The sequence below is a fragment of the Xenopus laevis genome, chromosome 6S, assembly GCF_017654675.1.
Source record: "Xenopus laevis strain J_2021 chromosome 6S, Xenopus_laevis_v10.1, whole genome shotgun sequence".
Taxonomy (NCBI): Eukaryota; Metazoa; Chordata; class Amphibia; order Anura; family Pipidae; genus Xenopus; species Xenopus laevis.
This window is the reverse complement of record NC_054382.1, coordinates 83,219,704-83,237,832: the sequence shown is the minus strand read 5'-3', so window position 1 is coordinate 83,237,832 and position 18,129 is coordinate 83,219,704. Positions and strand designations below refer to the sequence as shown.

General features: G+C 40.7%; 1 protein-coding gene across 1 annotated transcript in view; it reads left to right on the top strand.

Annotated features, from left to right (window-relative positions):
• Positions 1–18,013: 18,013 nt before the first annotated feature.
• carmil1.S (capping protein regulator and myosin 1 linker 1 S homeolog) overlaps positions 18,014–18,129 on the top strand; it is a 157,788-nt gene continuing 157,672 nt past the window's right edge. Inside the window, exon 1 of the mRNA XM_041567768.1 lies at positions 18,014–18,052. The gene's annotated coding sequence lies outside the window, so the exon portion shown is untranslated. The remainder of the gene's footprint in view (positions 18,053–18,129) is intronic.

Genomic DNA, 18,129 nt, shown 5'->3' with positions numbered 1-18,129 from the left:
GTATAGAAATCCTTGAAGCATGGGACGGACCCCTGTGAGATTCGCCTTGAGTGGGGATTGTGCACCAGACAGGCATTGCTACCTCTGGGGGAACATTCATCCTGAAGCTTGTGAGTATTTGTTGGAATCACTTACTTATCATTTGTGTGACTATAAACAGCACCTACCAAAGAGAAACTGTAAAGAGATTCATATCTCTGCTGTGACCTGCCATTGGCCTACACATGCACTTTTATGGGGGAATAATCGTTTGGTAGGCAGGTAGCGTAGGATTTGTTCAAAACAAAACATTCAGGGTTTCCCCCCTCTGGTCAATTACCATCAAGGGAAACTCTCACACTTCAGAGCCTTTGGGCTTCTCACTCAGCTCTGCTGGCTTCCCCTCCTGGGACTCAGGCTCACTAGCCTCTGATAGTCCCTTCTCCTCTTCAGGGATTTAGGCTCGCTGCAGCCTCTCCCAGCAGCACCCACTTCCCACCACTCTAAGAGGTTTTAGGAGAGCTCTCAGGTGTGGTAACACAGCCCTTTTACCTTTCCTAGGTAGCTCCTCTCTCAGCTGTCACTTAATTACATTGCTCAGACGGAATATTAACCCTACCTGAGCAGAGTATTCCTCTGCAACCCATATTATGCAACTTAAATGCACTCTTTTCAGGGCACTTTCCTGCAAGACAGTGGTGTTTCCAGAACACCCCGTCACACTGCATTTTATTTATAATTACAGTGTTCTACAAATAAACCTTTCAATCTTTCCTCTGTTTTATTGTGGATCAGAGAAGTTCCCAGGGAGGGGTATTACAGCCCAGTCTGTCCTGACCCTTGGTGGAGGCATGCCATTTTATAATGTACCTACTCTTCCCTGTAGCGGAGACAGAAGACTCCTGTAGCGCCACAAGGAAGGAAATCAGTGCTAGATTTCTTACAGTAGCAGAAGAGGGCTATACTGTATATGTTATAGAATTGTCAGTTCTAATTAACTTTTTAATTGATCTTCATTATTTATTTTTTATAGTTTTTTAATTGTTTGCCTTCTTCTTCTGAATATTTTTAGCTTTAAAAAGGGGATTACTGACCCCAGCATTACTGCTCTGTAAGGCTACAAATGTATTATTATTGCTATTTTTATTACTTATCTTTCTATTCAGGCCCTCTCCTATTCATATTCCAATCTATTGTTCAAATTGATGGATGGTTGCTTGGGTAATTTGGAACCAGGAGAGGCCACCATGGCCAGGGCCTAGGGTGGCAGGATTTTAGAGGGTGGCATGCTGCCTTACCACACCCACATTGGTTCAGAAAGACTGGGGATGAGCAGGAGATACAATAGTCCCAATGATGGAAATTTGAGCGAATAAAAAGGAGAAAAAAAAAAAGGGCATTCAGTAGCAGTGCAGTCCACACAGGGGCACAGACATCACATGGGATACAATGTGAACAAGAAGCCCTGAGTGAGCTGCTATCGCTTTCTTACTTCACCATTAGAACACAACACATGCAGATAAGGTAGTGTTAATACATCTTAGGGGCCTATTATTATGCTGTGTAAGATGAAATTTGCTGGAAAAACTGTGTAGAAAGCTGTGTAAAATAAATGACGAACTAAGATTTATGGTTTGGAGATGTTGCTGACAAAGGTCATACTGGAAAGCCATGCAGGAGTTGTTTTACATGCTTGGTAGGCTTTGGAAAAGAATCAGAGAACATAATCCAGAGAGGATTAACATAGATAAAGCTACCTTTATTCATCTTCTTGCTTTTAGCTATAACATACAATTTTGTCTATTATTTGTGAAGTTGAAAAAGACACCTGGCTACAGAATGTGTATTTGAAAAAAATAATGTAATTAACGGAAGAACCCTTTTGGGTCAATAATCAGGTGTGCAACACTTTCTGTTTGATTAAATTATCAGTGGCTACTTGAGTTAATAAAAGTTTTATAAGAGCGCAAAAAGTTTATCCAACCTAGATTCCTACAAGCCTTAAAGGAGAAGGAAAGGCTTTGTGCACTTGGGGGGGGGGGGGCCAAACGCATGCGCTGTTGAACGAAATAGCTGACTTTTTAGTTAAAGTTCGGCTTTTCATTCCACTGCTCATGCACAGCCGCTTGAAGACAAAGGAAGGCGAAAGAGGATCGCTCTGCGATGTTCACTGGTATAATCCCGGGCTGGTGCAGTTTTCTGCTGATAGGAGCCTGGGGTTTCAGGTAAGTCAATGCAATAACTTGGGGGTGCCAAACATTTGGCACCCGCAAATGCACTATGCCTTCTCCTTTAACCATAAGAACAGTGAAATTGTACTACAGGCAGGAAAAGGCAAAGGGAATTGGTGATTATGGTAAAACTGACCCATGTATTCCAATGACAATAACCTGCCCTCATAAAAAGAACACAGCAACTTATTTGTAATTGTTTCCAATGGGAACACAAACACAACCTGAAAGAGATATCACTGTGCCACATGATATATATTTTAGGTATTGAAGTAATTACAAAGAGTCTAAGCATGACTATATAAAGAAATCTGATTAGTTTCTATAGCAATAATAATACGGAAAGTTTAGGAAGGAGTAATCACTGTATATAGATATATACTTATATACTTATAAGCTCTTCCCGAGAAAACCAATTGGTAGCCTCCCCAAACAAAACTTTCTCCCTTGCCTCTAGGAGGATGTAAGTAGTAGTGGATGAGGACATTGTTGTTAAACTGATATATTGAGATTTTGCTGAATACTGCAAATTACTGCATTAAATCGGGTCATTAGGTCTATGTAAAATTATGTGTAGTACTAAGACTGGCCAAAACTGGTAAGAAGAACTGTACACAGTACTTTTTACTCTTATTAATGACAGTGTACATATCCTAGAAAATAACGCCTGACTGTTAATTATAAGTCTTGCACAAACTAAAAATCAAAATATTTTTATGGCATATCTATTAAACTCTTCACTGACCCCATGCCATTAACCTAGACAAAATGACATGGGTCAGAGTAAGTTTTAAAGGGGACATATACCATAATTTTTTTAATTTCACCCATAGACTTTGCAATGTTGTAGGTCATCAACATCAACATACAATGTCACTTTTACATCCTTACCCCAGCAGCTTCACAACAATTCACACTTCCAGTCCTATACATTGAAAATCAATCAAGTTAATGAAAATCATGGTACCATTGTGACTGGATCACACTTGCTAATACAGAGTTCAGTCCCTCAGTCAGTGCTATGACCATTGCTTGTGGGAAAATGAAGAGACACACCCATCCCTCATTTCAGCCTACCCTTTGAACAGAAAGGATCTGTCTACAGCTCTGATATATTAACATTTTTACAAAGGAAAATGCTTTCAAACCATTTTTTTCTGCATCATTACATTTTGTAAGGAATGGGGGGGTCATTGGTGCCAGGCCCCCCCCTGCTTCGTGAGTTTGGCACTTCCGCATTTTCCACTGTTCGGCTGTTTGGCTGGCCACAGATCTTCGGCGCTGGCAAGGGGGCCTGGCTCTTTCTAAACTGCAGCACTGCCGGGCCCCCCTTCATGCCTGGGCCAGGGACACTTGTCCCCCCCCCTGATGGCGGACCTTCTTTCACATACATTATATATACCCATATCTATACTAACTATAGAGTTAGTTAGTATCACAATAGCCTTTGATATTATGTCTGTCCAAGAAATCATCCAAGCCATTCTTAAAGGCATTAACAGAATCAGCCATCACAACATCACCCGGCAGTGCATTCCACAACCTCACTGTCCTGACTGTGAAGAACCCTCTACGTTGCTTCAAATGAAAGTTCTTTTCTTTCTAAAGGGGTGGCCCCTGGTACGGTGATCCTCTTTATGGGTAAAAAGGTCCCCTGCTATTTGTCTATAATGTCCTCTAATGTACTTGTCCCCTCGCAAGCGCCTTTTTTCCAGAGAAAACAATCCCAACCTTGACAATCTACCCTCATAATTTAAGTCTTTCATCCCTCTAACCAGTTTAGTTGCACGTCTCTGCACTCTCTCCAGCTCATTTATATCCCTCTTAAGGACTGGAGTCCAAAACTGCACTGCATACTCCAGATGAGGCCTTACCAGGGACCTATAAAGAGGCATAATTATGTTTTCATCTCTGAGTTAATGCCCTTTTTATGCAAGACAGAACTTTATTTCCTTTAGTAGCCACAGAATGACACTGAGCAGAATTTGACAGCTTGTTAGCTACAAAAAACCCAAGATCCTTCTCATTTAAGGAAACTCCCAACACACTGCCATTTAGTGTATAACTTGCATTTATATTATTTTTGTCAAAGTGCATAACCTTGCATTTATCAACATTGAACCTCATTTTCCAGTTTGCTGCCCAGTTTTCCAATTTAGACAAATCACTCTGCAAAGTGGCAGCATCCTGCATGGAACCTATAGTTCTGTACAATTTAGTATCATCTGCAAAAATAGAAACAGTACTTTCAATGCCCACCTTCAGGTCATTACTAAACAAGTTAAAAAGCAAGGGACCTAGTACAGAGCCCGTGCGGTACTCCACTAACAACACTGGTCCAATTAGAAAATGTTTCATTTACCACCACTCTTTGTAGTCTATCTTTTCTCTATCCAGGTACAAATACTATGTTCCAGGCCAACATTCCTTAATTTAACCGCTAACCTTCTGTGTGGCACTATATCAAATGCTATAGCAAAGTATAAGTAAATCAAAGTGTCTCCTTTAATGCATACAAAAAAACATTTTTCATTTTTAATTTGTGCAACAATTACTCTGGGTTTTCTGTGCACACAAATATGATTTTTTGGGCATTGTGTTTATTGATATATATAGACAGATTGCATGTTTACTTTGTGTTCTGTTTCTTTTCCTATGTTAATTCTTGGTTACAAAAAGTTGATGGATCTTTTCTATAACATTGGTATTAAATAAGTAGTACATTGCCTGATTCAAATGCTAAATGTCACTCTGTACCGCACTAGAGAAATGTTATGCTCAGTGGCGTAACTAGATATTACTGGGCCCCACAGCAAATTATTTTTCAGGCCCCCAAAATTTTTAGCAGTTGACTTGTTTTACCAATATTTATTGAAACTGTATATGAATTAGGGCCTCGTGAGGCCCCTATACCTCCTGGGCCCCCCTGCAGGTGCAGGGTCTGCTTCCTCTATAGTTACGCCCCTGGTTATGCTGTACAACTTTACTACAAAATGATAAATCATTCCTATGCACTCTGCAACTATCCTAAATAAAAAAAAAGTTAGGCTTTGTAGCTGATGCTACAATTTGCAGGGTGAAGGACTTTCCCCAAATAGAATATAAGTTTACCCAGGAGCAGCAACGAAACCAACCAATAAGACATTTGCCCAATAAATGCTACCAGTATGTGGAGGGTAAAGGGTTTGGCAACCTTTATTTAAGGTATTTCCTTGGGAAGTTTATGGACAGCTGGTCCTGATTTACAGTTTGGAGGGAGAACTGTTTCTCATTCCTGGATTAAATTATTTTCTTGGTAGTTTAGTAAATGCCTAGAGTGTGTCAGAATTCCTCTAGTTATAAAAAAAGGAATCCAACATGTGCTTGGCCTCTTTTGGTTCCCAATTACTGAAGGTTGTGGTGCTGGAGGGCCTGGAATGGATGTAGATTCCAGTAAGTGTTAGTGTAACGAATCCTCACCCTGGTAGTCTAGTGGTGGTGCGGCGGGGATGCCCACCGCGCCGTCCTGCTCCTTCCTTGCTGGGTTCCTAGTACGCGCCGCGCACGCACTTCCTTAATTTATAGGCGCATGCGCGCTGGCGTGATTACGTCAGCGCGCAATGGCGCGAAATTCAAATAGCATTTAAAGGGACATTTTTTCTTTAAGAATTTGTAGGATTTGTTCCTGGTGCTGTTAGCTGTTGCTATTCTGTTTGAACCTGATTCTGATTATCTGTTTTGACCCCTGCCTGGCTGTTTGACTACTGGAATCTCTGGAATCTGACCCTTGCCTGAAACCGACCTTGATTCTGCTTAACCCTTCTGTTTGACGTTCTGGTTTGACTTCTGCCTGTTATTTGACTCCGATTCTGCCTCATCCCATCTAATTGATTACCCGGTTTTGACCCTTGCCTGCCTGACGATTCTAGCTATCTGCCTGCCTCGACCCGGCCAGTCTAACCACGAATCTGTCTTACGTTGTTGTACCACGACCTTCGGCCTAACTGACTTTAACAACTGTCGTGCCCCTTTGCTTGCCAGAACTCCTCGCCTTGCTCCTCTCGAAAAGTCCAGGTGGCATCTGAGTATGCTGAGGGCTCCTCCCAAAGGCAGTCGCACTACTGGTGAAGCCAAGCTGAGACCAGGGAGCTTGGCACTAGTTCTGGTTTAGGGTGCTGACCGTGACAGTTAGGAAGAGCTGCATTAGCTCACTCTCGGAATGAGACAGGATCAAGGTAGTTAGAAGTGCAGTCAGTGGCCCCAACAAACAAGCCAGGAAGGGTTAGTATCCTGTGGTGTTCTCCAGTAAAGGGACCAAACTGATTAGGCTCAGCAATAGAAAAGATTCCAGGAGTAATACACCATAGTGAGCTTCATAAAGCACTGGGGATTGTTTCATCAAGGCAGTGAGTACTACCTCTGGGGTGTTGTGAACACTATAGCTGAGATGGTATGAGTAACATCTGAGGGATGAAAGTATTTGAAGCAACTGTAAAGTGACTGATACCTATACCACAATTTCAGCAACTACCAAAAGACTGCAAAGCTATACCATCAATAAAGAGATTCATTAGTTTTTAATAACCACTGGAACACAAATTATTAGTGAGATCAAGTTGTGTGTGTAACATTTTTTGTGGCTAACCCTTCCTCAAACAATAATGTAAGGCAGTATATACTGGACCCTGCTTATTCAATGTAGAAAATTAATGAATATGTAGTACTACTTGTGACCATTCGATGTCAGAATGGTTCCTATAGAAATTTTCTTTAATGTAGACAAAATATTATCCATAACAATGATATGCAAAAACATTAATTGGCCATGTGCATTGCAGTAGATTTATTTAACTCTGTAAAGACTGTTCACAGCAGTGTCCCTACCTCTGCAAATATAATGCCACAGTTTAGATTAAAAGACTAGTATTACCACATCCATGAGGCACTGATTATTTTTTGTTTAAATGATCAATTAGTATTTATAAAATGCCAACATATGCAGAAATGTTCACAAAAAGGGCCCTGTTACCATGAAGAAGGCAGGCTGGAAGAAGTACATAATCCCTTAAAAGGTATGTTCTATTTGTGATTTAACTAGAGAACTTTATTAACTGGAGATGAAAATATTTCTTTTTTTATTAAATATCTTTTCATTCAGGCAGTCTCCAGTGTATTCTTCATTGTGACACTGTTATCACTACCTGGACAGGCCAGAGATTTGTAGCTTATACAAATGTAATTGTTAAAAGTCATGTGTACAAAATGTGTAAGTATTATTCTGACATCTAACGGTCATTGCTGGTAATGCAATTTGTTATGTTTGTATGCTCATCTGTGAAAGATAGCAAATTAAAGGAAAACTATGCCTCTAATATTAATACTTAAGCAACAGATTAATATTAATATTCCAGTCTTGCATTCAAATCACTGCCTGGTTGTAAGGGTAAATAAGACCCTGGCAACCCCATAGCTGCTGAGATTCCAAACTGGAGAGCTGCCAAACAAAAATCTAAGGAACTAAAATAAACACTATAATAAAAAGTGATAACCAACGATTAAATCAAATATTGAGAACTTTCATATGGAATAAAAAACGCCCACGCATTAGCCTTTTTAAACTACAACAACCTAAAACCCTAGGTGGACTCAACTTCCCTAACTTTAAGGCCTACAACGAAGCAGCCCTTCTTCGATATGCAGGAGACTGGATTCTAAATAGAGATTTATACACTACACTCTCTTTGGATCAAAATTGTACCGATAACCTCTCTCTCAACTATCTATTACATACGCCCATACAGAACATTCCACCGCATATTAGAAATAATCCATTATTCCTAGACACATATAACGCATGGCACTCAGTTAGGAAAACCCAAAATCTATCACGATTTTCCTCTCCTTACTTGTCCTGGATTGATAATAAAAACTTTCCACCAGGTATATGCAATCCCATACTGCATAACTGGAGTATTAACGGCCTCCGTAACATACACGATATACTAGACAGCAACTACTCCGTGCTCTCTTTAGATAAACTGATAGAAAAGTTTCCGTTTACCCACACCCATTTGTATCTAAGTCTACAGATCATTCACAAACGCTACAATAAAACTCCTGGCGAATCCTGACAAAAATAGCTTATTCAACCAACTCTGGAAGAACGAAAATAAGAAACTCACAACTTCACACATTTATCAAACCATTAACCCACTTCTAGACATAGATAACGATGATAAACTTAATTTTAAATGGATTAAGGAGATACCTAATACTACAGAATCAGACATCTTGAAACAACACACTAAAATTATGACATTACTTCCGGCAAGCAGGTTTCAGGAAATGTCATTGCAAATTCTCCACAACTCGTATCTTACCCCACTCAGAAGATTTAAGATGGGTAACCTCTCCTCAGATGTGTGTTTAAAATGCCATGCTCCTGGAGCAAATTTAATCCATACCATGTGGTCTTGTCCTTTAATGCAATCTTTTTGGGAAGAAGTCGCTTCATATGGTGCACAGATGTTAGGGAAACCCTTCCAATTACACATAGCATGGGCCCTGTTCAGTACTCTTGATTCATTTCCACAAATCACGAAAACTGACAAACACCTCATGGGCAGATTGGCAGCAGCTGCCAGGAAAACGATACTGCAACAATGGCTACACACCGACCCCCCACCAATGACGTTGGTGAAACAAAAGCTGCACCATGTTTTCCATATGGACTGGTTGGAAACTATAACCAGGAAGGAACACAACATATCAAAATTCTTTAACACCTGGTCTACCTACATAGCACACCTCCCACAACACATCAAATACCTCACAATCTATACCTTTAGACATACGTCATGGTATGACATGGAACTTCTCAAGGATCACCCTTTGGTCGTGGAATCATCCCAATATCTAGCAACATTACAACAAGAGCTACCAAGACCCGATACCGCGCCTCCCACAAGCCATCTAACCAACAGACTACTAACCTCCTATCAGAACTAATCCCCATGGATCTTACCCCCCCACAGCTATAAGCCATGACTGAGTTGAATGTTTATATTGTTATTAAAATGTTATTGAAATGCTATATGTTTAAAATCACAATTACTGTACTCTCCGCTTCATGGAACCATGTATAAAACTATATTGTGATTGTACCTTGACATTTCCAATAAAAAACAAGTTTAAAAAAAAAAAAAAAAAAAAGTGATAACCAATAGCAAACTATCTCAGAATATCAACATCATACTAAAAGTTAATTTAAAGGTGAACCCCTTTATATAAAAAATATTTTTATGCATTTTGGTACCTTTAGTTCTCACAGTAGAACCTGTTGAAGGAACATATTGACCAAAATTAGCTTTCATCTTTCTTTCTGGTTTACCCCATGTTCTCATTTTCTCATTAACAAATACAAACAAACAATGACATTGATACTTTACTATACTATAAACTCAGGGTTAATAATACAGCATATTACATTTGTAATTTTCAATGATCATATTAAGTACCTAGTTACCTAGTTTAACACTTTGCAGATGTCCCATTAAATAGGTTTTGTCACACAATCTATACCCACCCCAACCAATACTTTACAAATAACTGATCCGAGGACCAGAAGTGTCTCCTTCTGGACAGACTTTCAGAACAGGTGTCAATGGGAATGGGAAATAAAGAGAATAAAAGGGAAAAAAACAAAAGAGAGGGATAAATAAAGAAATACGATGAAAAGGGGAAGAAGGAAAACACTCTAATTTAGTACAGGTATTGTATCTATTATCCAGATAAAGAGTATTTTTGTAATTTGGATCACCATATCATATGTCTAGTAAAAAATATTTTAAACATTAATTAAACCCAATAGAATTTCTCTGCCTCCAATAAGGATTAATTATGTCTTATGTTTGGATCAAGTACAAGGTACTGTTTTATTATTACAGAATAAAAGTAAATAATATAAACATTTTTAATTATTTGATTATAATGGAGTGCATGTGTGATGGCCTTCTTGTAATTCGGAGGTTTCCTGATATTGGTTTTACAGTGCTCGTCCTTGTGTGTTCTTTGTTCCAAATAAAGTGCTTAGTGTAATCAAATGCACTTGATGTTTGTAATATGAATCACAATGAAAAATTTGCTTTGTAAAATAAACGCCAAATTTATCAAGGTGTGTTTTATTTTACGCAAAGAAAATGCACGGCAGGGACTGCATGAAGGGCCAGTGGAATTAGCATATGAATATTACAGACAGGAATGCATATACAGGTATAAAAACCTTTTGCCAATAACAAAAGCATTAAGTCAGTGGGTCAGAAGATAAATTAAAGCATGCACAATACAAAGCTTTACTGGGGAATCTACACAAGTGCACACAGAATGGTAAACCCCCTTCCTGTGTTACATTAAAAATCTAGGTACAGAGCTGTAGTTTTGTATGTTAAAATAGTATATATTTTACTAAGTAAATGTCACTTTTTACCCTGTGAAATCATGGATATTTACATCAGTTGTGCATCATTTTTATTCTTTGGACACACCAGCAGAGGGCAGATGTGATCCAGTTAATTTATCCCCTTAACATTCCAAAATGCAATTTAAAGTGCTGTATTACTAGACTATTGATTCCTGTTCCTGCTGTGTTGTAAGGGAATATTTTCCAGCACTTGCACTGCTAGGATGTAGTTGCTGGGGGAATATAGCATTATCTATCTCAAAATGCCAATACACATGCAGATATTAGCTGCCAATTTGCCTTTCGTTACTAGACTGATTGGCTGTATGGGACCAAAAACACCCACCTCTCCTGAACAACATACAAAATTAAACTCCTAACAAACGTGACAGCTTGTGTTATCTCATGTTGTGAATTGTGGACTGTTTTCTGTACAGAGTTGGAAAAATATTTGGGACCATGTTACCCAAGGTGATGTTTTGTACAGCACTTGGAAGAGTAGCAGGAATCAAACTCAGGACTTCGCATGTTAGGGGTGGGCACTTTGGCCATTATACTACAGGGGCAACTAGCCCTTCTAGGCCTTGCAAGAAAACAAGTTGAAATGCGAGGTTTCACTGCCCCAAGAATATAAAAAAAACAGACAAAACCACTAGATTCTGCTCCTGATCATTACAATAGCATATGCAGGGGTGACCCTGAGGCCCGATGCCGCCCTACCCTTAAAACATCAGCCTGGAGGGGGTCAAAGGGGGGCCGCATCACTAGTGCAATTAGACAATAGTGCTCTCTGCACCAGTGGAGCCAAAGTTACAGGATAAAACCCTGTGCCACAAGTGAATACCTTAACCATTACTCTACAGTAGAAAGAGCATAGTGCCCTTTGTAACTCCTCCAGAAGTGCCATGGGGAGACACTGGCTGCCTACTTGCTCAAGACTTTTGGGGATGAAGGACGATAGAGTGAAGCCAGGGTCCATTTCCCTCCCCAAGGTTCTTGGGACCCTTCCCTGGGCTTCTGCAGCTGGTCCCTCTGCCTGGGGACTTCCAGAGAGGGGCAACTCCTGGCAGGAACCGAGAGGCCGGGCTGATGCTTTCTTTTCCCAGAGCTCCTGGAACCCTGCCCTGGGAAATTTTCTGCACTTCTTCTCCCCTGGGACTGTGCTCTGGGCTCCCGCTTTCATAGAGAGGTGTCCACTGGTGAAAAACTAGGCTGACCTGAAGGCCAGGCTGACAGATTCTCTCCCCAGAGCTCTTGAGACCCTGCCCTGGGCACTTTTCTCTGCAGGGCCCCTGGGACCCCACCCTGGGGACCGGAGAGGGGCTTCCCTAAAGAGAAGCATACCCTGGCAGGAACCAAGAGCTTCATCCCCAAGGCTTCTAGGACCCTGTCCTAAGCAGGGGTTCTCCGTCAAGACCTTGCCATTACTCTGCCATCTTACCCACCCAGGTATATGGTGGTTCCCCATCTAGGGTCCCTGCCCTGGGCTCCTGCGGCTGTTTCATCCCCCTGGCGACATCTGGAGAGCGTTGTGTCCTTGCAAGAACTGAGAGGCCAGGCTGACGACTTCTCTTTCCAAGGCTCCTGGGACCCTGCCCTAGGCACTTCTTTCCCCAAGGCTCCCAGGACCCTGCTCTGGGCTCCCACAGCCAGTTCTTCCCCCTACTGACTTCCAGAGAGGGGAAAACCAAGAGGCCGGGCTGACTGCTCTCTTCCTTGGTCTTCTGGAAAAAACTTCCGAAAAAGTGAGGTAAATTGAAGTGATAGGAGCAACGATTTTATAAAAGTTCTTGATAAACTTCCGATAGAAGTTGGCAAAGCCCACAAACCTCTGTACAGCTTTGCAACTAGAGGGCATGGGCCAATTGAGAACGGCAGAATTTTTTTGTGGGTTCATGGATATCCCGTTAGATTAAATGACAAAGCCTATGAACTCAATGGAAGATTTTTGGTACTCACAAGTTTTGCAAAAAGTTTATGAGTATATAATCAAGAAAAAAATTGACGATGCTCCTTCATGGAAGAAGAAAAATAAAGTTACTGTTGAGGTAGAGGCAGATTTATTAAGGTTCAAATATTAAATTTGATTTTTTTTCTGTCAAAACTCACAAATTCTAATTTAAAGAACCAACTGAAATATAAATTAGAATGTGAGATTTATCACACCTCAACCAAGGAAACAGTTCTATGTCGAATTAACGCCACCTAAAACCTGCCAAGTTAATTTACAAGTCAATGGCAGAGTTCCGTTAACCCATTTGAAGATGTTAATAGCCTTCCTGACATTTGAGTTTGATTCAAATTCGATTCAATTTTGGTTCATATCTGATTTGAATACGAATGGAATTTTCGGGTTATTCCCATTAGATCGAATTTTAGATGATAAAATAAGAGTTAAAAAAAAAAAATTCACATACATTTGAAATTCGACCTTTGATTAATCTGCCCCCTAGAGTCAGTGCATCCCTAATATAAAAATTGGACCACAAAAATTGTAATTGCTAAACATAATATTTTCAAAAGAAACTGTACCACAGAAATACATTTGTGAAAATAGGATAAAATGTAACTGTTTAAGTTCCAAGAAATGTACAAGCCTTTTGCATTATGTTTCATAAAACTTCCAAGTAGGGTTGCCACTTTTTATCTCAAAAATCAGAGAACGGGTTGAACCAATGAGTTTGTGGGCAGAGCAATGTTTTGCGTGTGGGGTGAGCTCAGATTTTTGAAACTGAGGGCTGTAAAGACAACTATATTATCACAGTCATGGTTTTCTTGGAACCAGGGTCGCTTACAGACCACTGTGGGACCTCTGGGTCCTTTTAAGGGTTTTTGGACCAAGGTGGAAACTGATCTGGGAGACAGGCACAACCAAAATATTTTATAATTAATTATCATTAAATTAACTATAATCTTACACAACGGAAACTGATTTTGTGTCTCAGACATCATTATCACATGTGCACATATCTTCATCCACCTTTGTTTCATGTTAATGTCAATTAAGGCTCATACTTTTTAATCCAATGCTTTGACTCAGTCTCACAGGAATTTAGCAACAGAAAACTATTTAGCTGAAAATATAGGAACTTGCAGGCTTGATGCTTAGTGTCTGCCCTGTGAATCAGTCTTTCCATCTGCTCTCTGTTTAACGTTTAATAACTGAGAAGAAGTGGCATAAAAACAAACGCAAGCAGAGTGGGAGATACATCCTAACTGCACCAGCAGATGGCTCCAAGCCCCTGCCCAGAGAGCTGCTAATATTGGGTCAGAACTGACACATTCACAACAGCATATGGCACATTACAAAAACATTGCTTTTTTACAACATACTTAAAGAACATTCTTAGATCTAAATAAAAGTGGGGAGGCGTAGAAGCCAGCTGTATCAAATGGTTTGATATGATCATTATATATAAATGAAGATTAATGTTTATAAATGTGATTTTGTTGCCACTTGACTTACATTTGTCTCATTACTTTGCATTAAAAGTGGAATAGTTCAAATCTTATACTAAGCTTTCTATATAGGGACAACAATTTTGAGTGGAAGAGAGGAAATTCTCATCCAAGTTACTTTTTTTGTACCAAGGGTGCATTTAGCATAAAACACCCAATCTTTGTTTCAGTAAAGCCAGTAAAGGATAATATCCCATAGAAGGCAATAGGGCAATGAGGGGACAACGTGTGGCACTCTGCTGCTGTGTTTCTCGCATGGGGAAATATACATTTTTACCATTAATAGCAAAAATAGTAGCCTTCCTATATTTTAGCCTATTATTAATACTGGCATAAAGCATAATTTCATACCCAGGAATGTATTCAAGGAAAGGAAGGCCAGGCCTAGGCTGGCATGTCAATAGGGCCAGTACCAGAGGTCCCATGGATTGCTGCAGACTGTTTAATACATAGAGAGAATGTTGTGGGGGGATATTTTAACTGAATGTTGTGGTTTTAGAGAACATTAGCCTAGTACCAAAGAGGTAAAACTGTCACTGTAACTACTATTCAGCTAAATAGTGTGGGATGCATTACCCTGAAACCCATTATCCAGGAAGCTCTGAATTACCAAAAGGCCATCTCGCATAGACTCCATTTTAATCAAATAATTCACATTTTTAAAAATGATTTTCTTTTTTCTCTATAAAAATAAGACTTACCTTGTACATCATCCCAACTGAGAAATATGTTTTCTTTCTTGAAGACAAAACAATCCTATCAGGTGTATTTGATGTTTAAAGGAGAAGTAAAACCCTTATTAAAGAAAAACCCTTACCCCTCGGTGCAGATTCACGGCATCGGCGTTCACAGGTGCCATCTTGTTCTTCTTTGGGCTTCATCGGGTCTTCTTCTGGCGATGCAACAATTATCATGACTTTCGGCGCATGTGCATTGTCAAAAACCCAAAGACTGCTCCAAATGCGCATGTGCCGATAGGGAACTTACTTCCCGTTGGAGACCGTGAATCTGCACCAAGGGGAAAGTAAAACATTAGGGGTATTTGCCCGGGGTAGCAGCTAGGCTAGGGAGGGAGGGGGTCTATTTAGGGTAGGGGTAGGTTTTTTTTAATAAGGGGTTTACTTCTCCTTTATTTATTATTATTTTTAGCAGATTTAAGGTATGGGGGTCCAAAAATGATGGAAAGATCCCTTATCCGGAAAACCCCAGGTTCTGTGCATTCTGTATAACAGGTCCTATACTCATATCTGTAATACACTAATGCAGAGCTGGGAGTGAATGCAAGCTTAGTACAGTATAGGGGTAAGCAGATGGAAGAGGTATGTGCGTGCCCAGCACCCACTTCACCTTTGTGCCCTAGGCATATATCTCTTCTGCCTACCACTAGTTCCGGCCTCGCACACATGTATGCAGTTATGGAACATTCTATCCAGAATGCTTTGGACCTGGGATTTTCTGGAGCAGGGATTTTGGTTCTCCATATTTTCAGTCTACTAAAAACGTTGAAATGTTAAATAAATAAAATAGCATTGTTTTGCCACCAATATGGATTAATGCAGCTTAATAAGAATCAAGTACAATTTTAGGGATACCATACCTGTATTTCTATAGTGAATAATATACTATCTATTGTAAAGATGCATGTCAATGCAAGTGCTACAGGTATATACAGGTCATGGAACATCACTGTGACTTCTGTTACAGGTATGAGATCTGTTATCCAGAAACTCATTATCCAGAAAGTTCCAAATTATGGGATGGCTGTTTCCCATAGACTTAATTTTAATAAAATAATTAGCATTTTTTGAATGATTTCCATTTTCTCTGTATTTATAAAACAGTACCGGTACCTCATACTTGATCCAAGCTAAGATATGAATCCTTATTAAAGGCAAAACAATGCTATTGGGGGTGTATTTAATGTTTAAATGATTTTTTGAGTAGACATAAGGTACGGAGATCCAAATTACGGAAAGATCCCTTATGCAGAAAACCCCAGGTCCCTAGCATTCTGCATAGAAATGATATCATTAAGCACTGATTATTATTGAAGGTACTATTGAGCACCGTTTATAATGATATGATTGGATATACTATTATTACTATCTATTATATCCCTTGAACATCTAGTTCTGACATCAGGATGTGCAGTTCATAACTTAAACAGACACCCACACTAGTGCTATGAACCACTAATGTGCCACTACTGTCTCAACCTCCCCCCATGACATAAAGGGAGCCAATCAGTAAGTGCACTGGTGCTCTGCAACCCACTCTATAGATGTTGTTTCAGGGCCCAATGATATTTCAAACCAAATGGAATTGAAATAAGGAGTTACAGGGCACTGTTATGATGCATAGGGGGAAATTAGTGGGTCCAAAGGAAAGCAATAGTTAGTGGTGGGCTGTAAGCAGAGTAAGTGTGTAAAGGTGGCACTATAGATTATAAAGTATTATTCAACCCTTGCTATTAGAAGCCAGAGTTCCATGCAACTTGTCCTCTGTCTACCATATAGGCACCCGTGGGCCCATGCCAAGAGTAGTAGCTTTAGGGGAGGCCCTACAGTTCTTTATTCTTGGGCGAAACGGCCAATGACATAGGAGGGCAGAGTTGTGAAGTTTCAGGGCCATGGGGTAGCCATTTTGGGGGTAGCATAGCATTGTGGCATGAGGCTGCAGGTGGGTCTGGGTGAAGTGATTTAGATTTGGAGAGTAGGCAGGGTTGGGCTCAATTTGGAACTCTTATATTATGAGACATTGATTGCATACTATTTTACATTACTCACTAATGGGTTGAGTACAGAGGACCTCTTGTATTTGTCTGTAAGAATTTTGTGGTCACAGACTCATTGCACCCCTGCTTACTGGTTTAAAATTATTGGTGAGCACGACTTTCCCATGTTTGTTATATTTATTGACCCCCTGTGCAGGTGAATGGTCTTCTGGATAAGCACCACAAGTGTGTTATATCCAGAGGACCGAGCTCTCCATCATTGTGCTAGTTGAGTAAGGGGGTGGAGTTGTGTCATGAGGGGGCAGCGGGACTGGGCCACGCATGGAGGCATCATAGGCAACAGAGTATTACAAATATATTGGCAACCAGGCCTGGATTTGTGGAGAGGCATGCACCCACACCCACATTGGTTCATAAACCCTGGGGATGCGATAGTTTTTCAAATTTAATGCGCGCCAATCCCCATTGCTTTGGTCCCAATGACAAAAATTTCAGCGAATAAAAGGGAGGGGACAGGGGTGACGAACAACAGCGGGCCCAGGGGTGCCCGCTATGTAAATACGACCCTGCTGGCAACTATATTCTGGTGAATTAGTAGTTATGGCTGGTATTTTACTGGCTATGCCAGTTATTAGAATTGCCAACTTTGTTCCACCTAATACCGGCCTTTGGGTTGGTCACAATGCCTAGATGGTAAATATAGAAATCACCCACTAGGTACCCAAGCCCACCCCCAGCTGCTACATCAAAATCCCCCACCCCTGCCCCTCACAACAACCTCAACTTACTGTCCAGTATCAATCAGGCCACAAAACAATTAAACATGGTCACCAGGGCCGCCATCAGGGGGAGGACAGGGGGGAGAGATGTAGGGAGCCCGAGGGTAAGGGGGGCCGGCCACACTGCACTTACTTGATTAGCCCCCCTGCTTTCTGAGAGCTGCCGACTTCGGGAAGGCAGGGCAGGAGCACAGGGGGAGGTATCTTCTGTCCATTACTTTCCCTTATTGGTCACAGAGTTGTCTCTGTTGAGCTGCTCAGGGATTGGATAGCTGAGGTTTGAACTTCTCCTCCAGCTCATCCAATCACCATGCAGCTTTACCGGGACTTGAAATTCTGTGACCGATAAGGGAAGAAAATGTTGTCACCTGTGCTCCCCTCCTCCCTTCTGTAGTTGGCAGCTCACTGACAGCAGGTGGGCCAAGCTAATGAAGTAAGTACAGAATGGCAGGGCTCCCCTAAAGGTAACCCTTTGTGGTCCTTGTGTGGTGGAGCCCAAATTTTTAAATT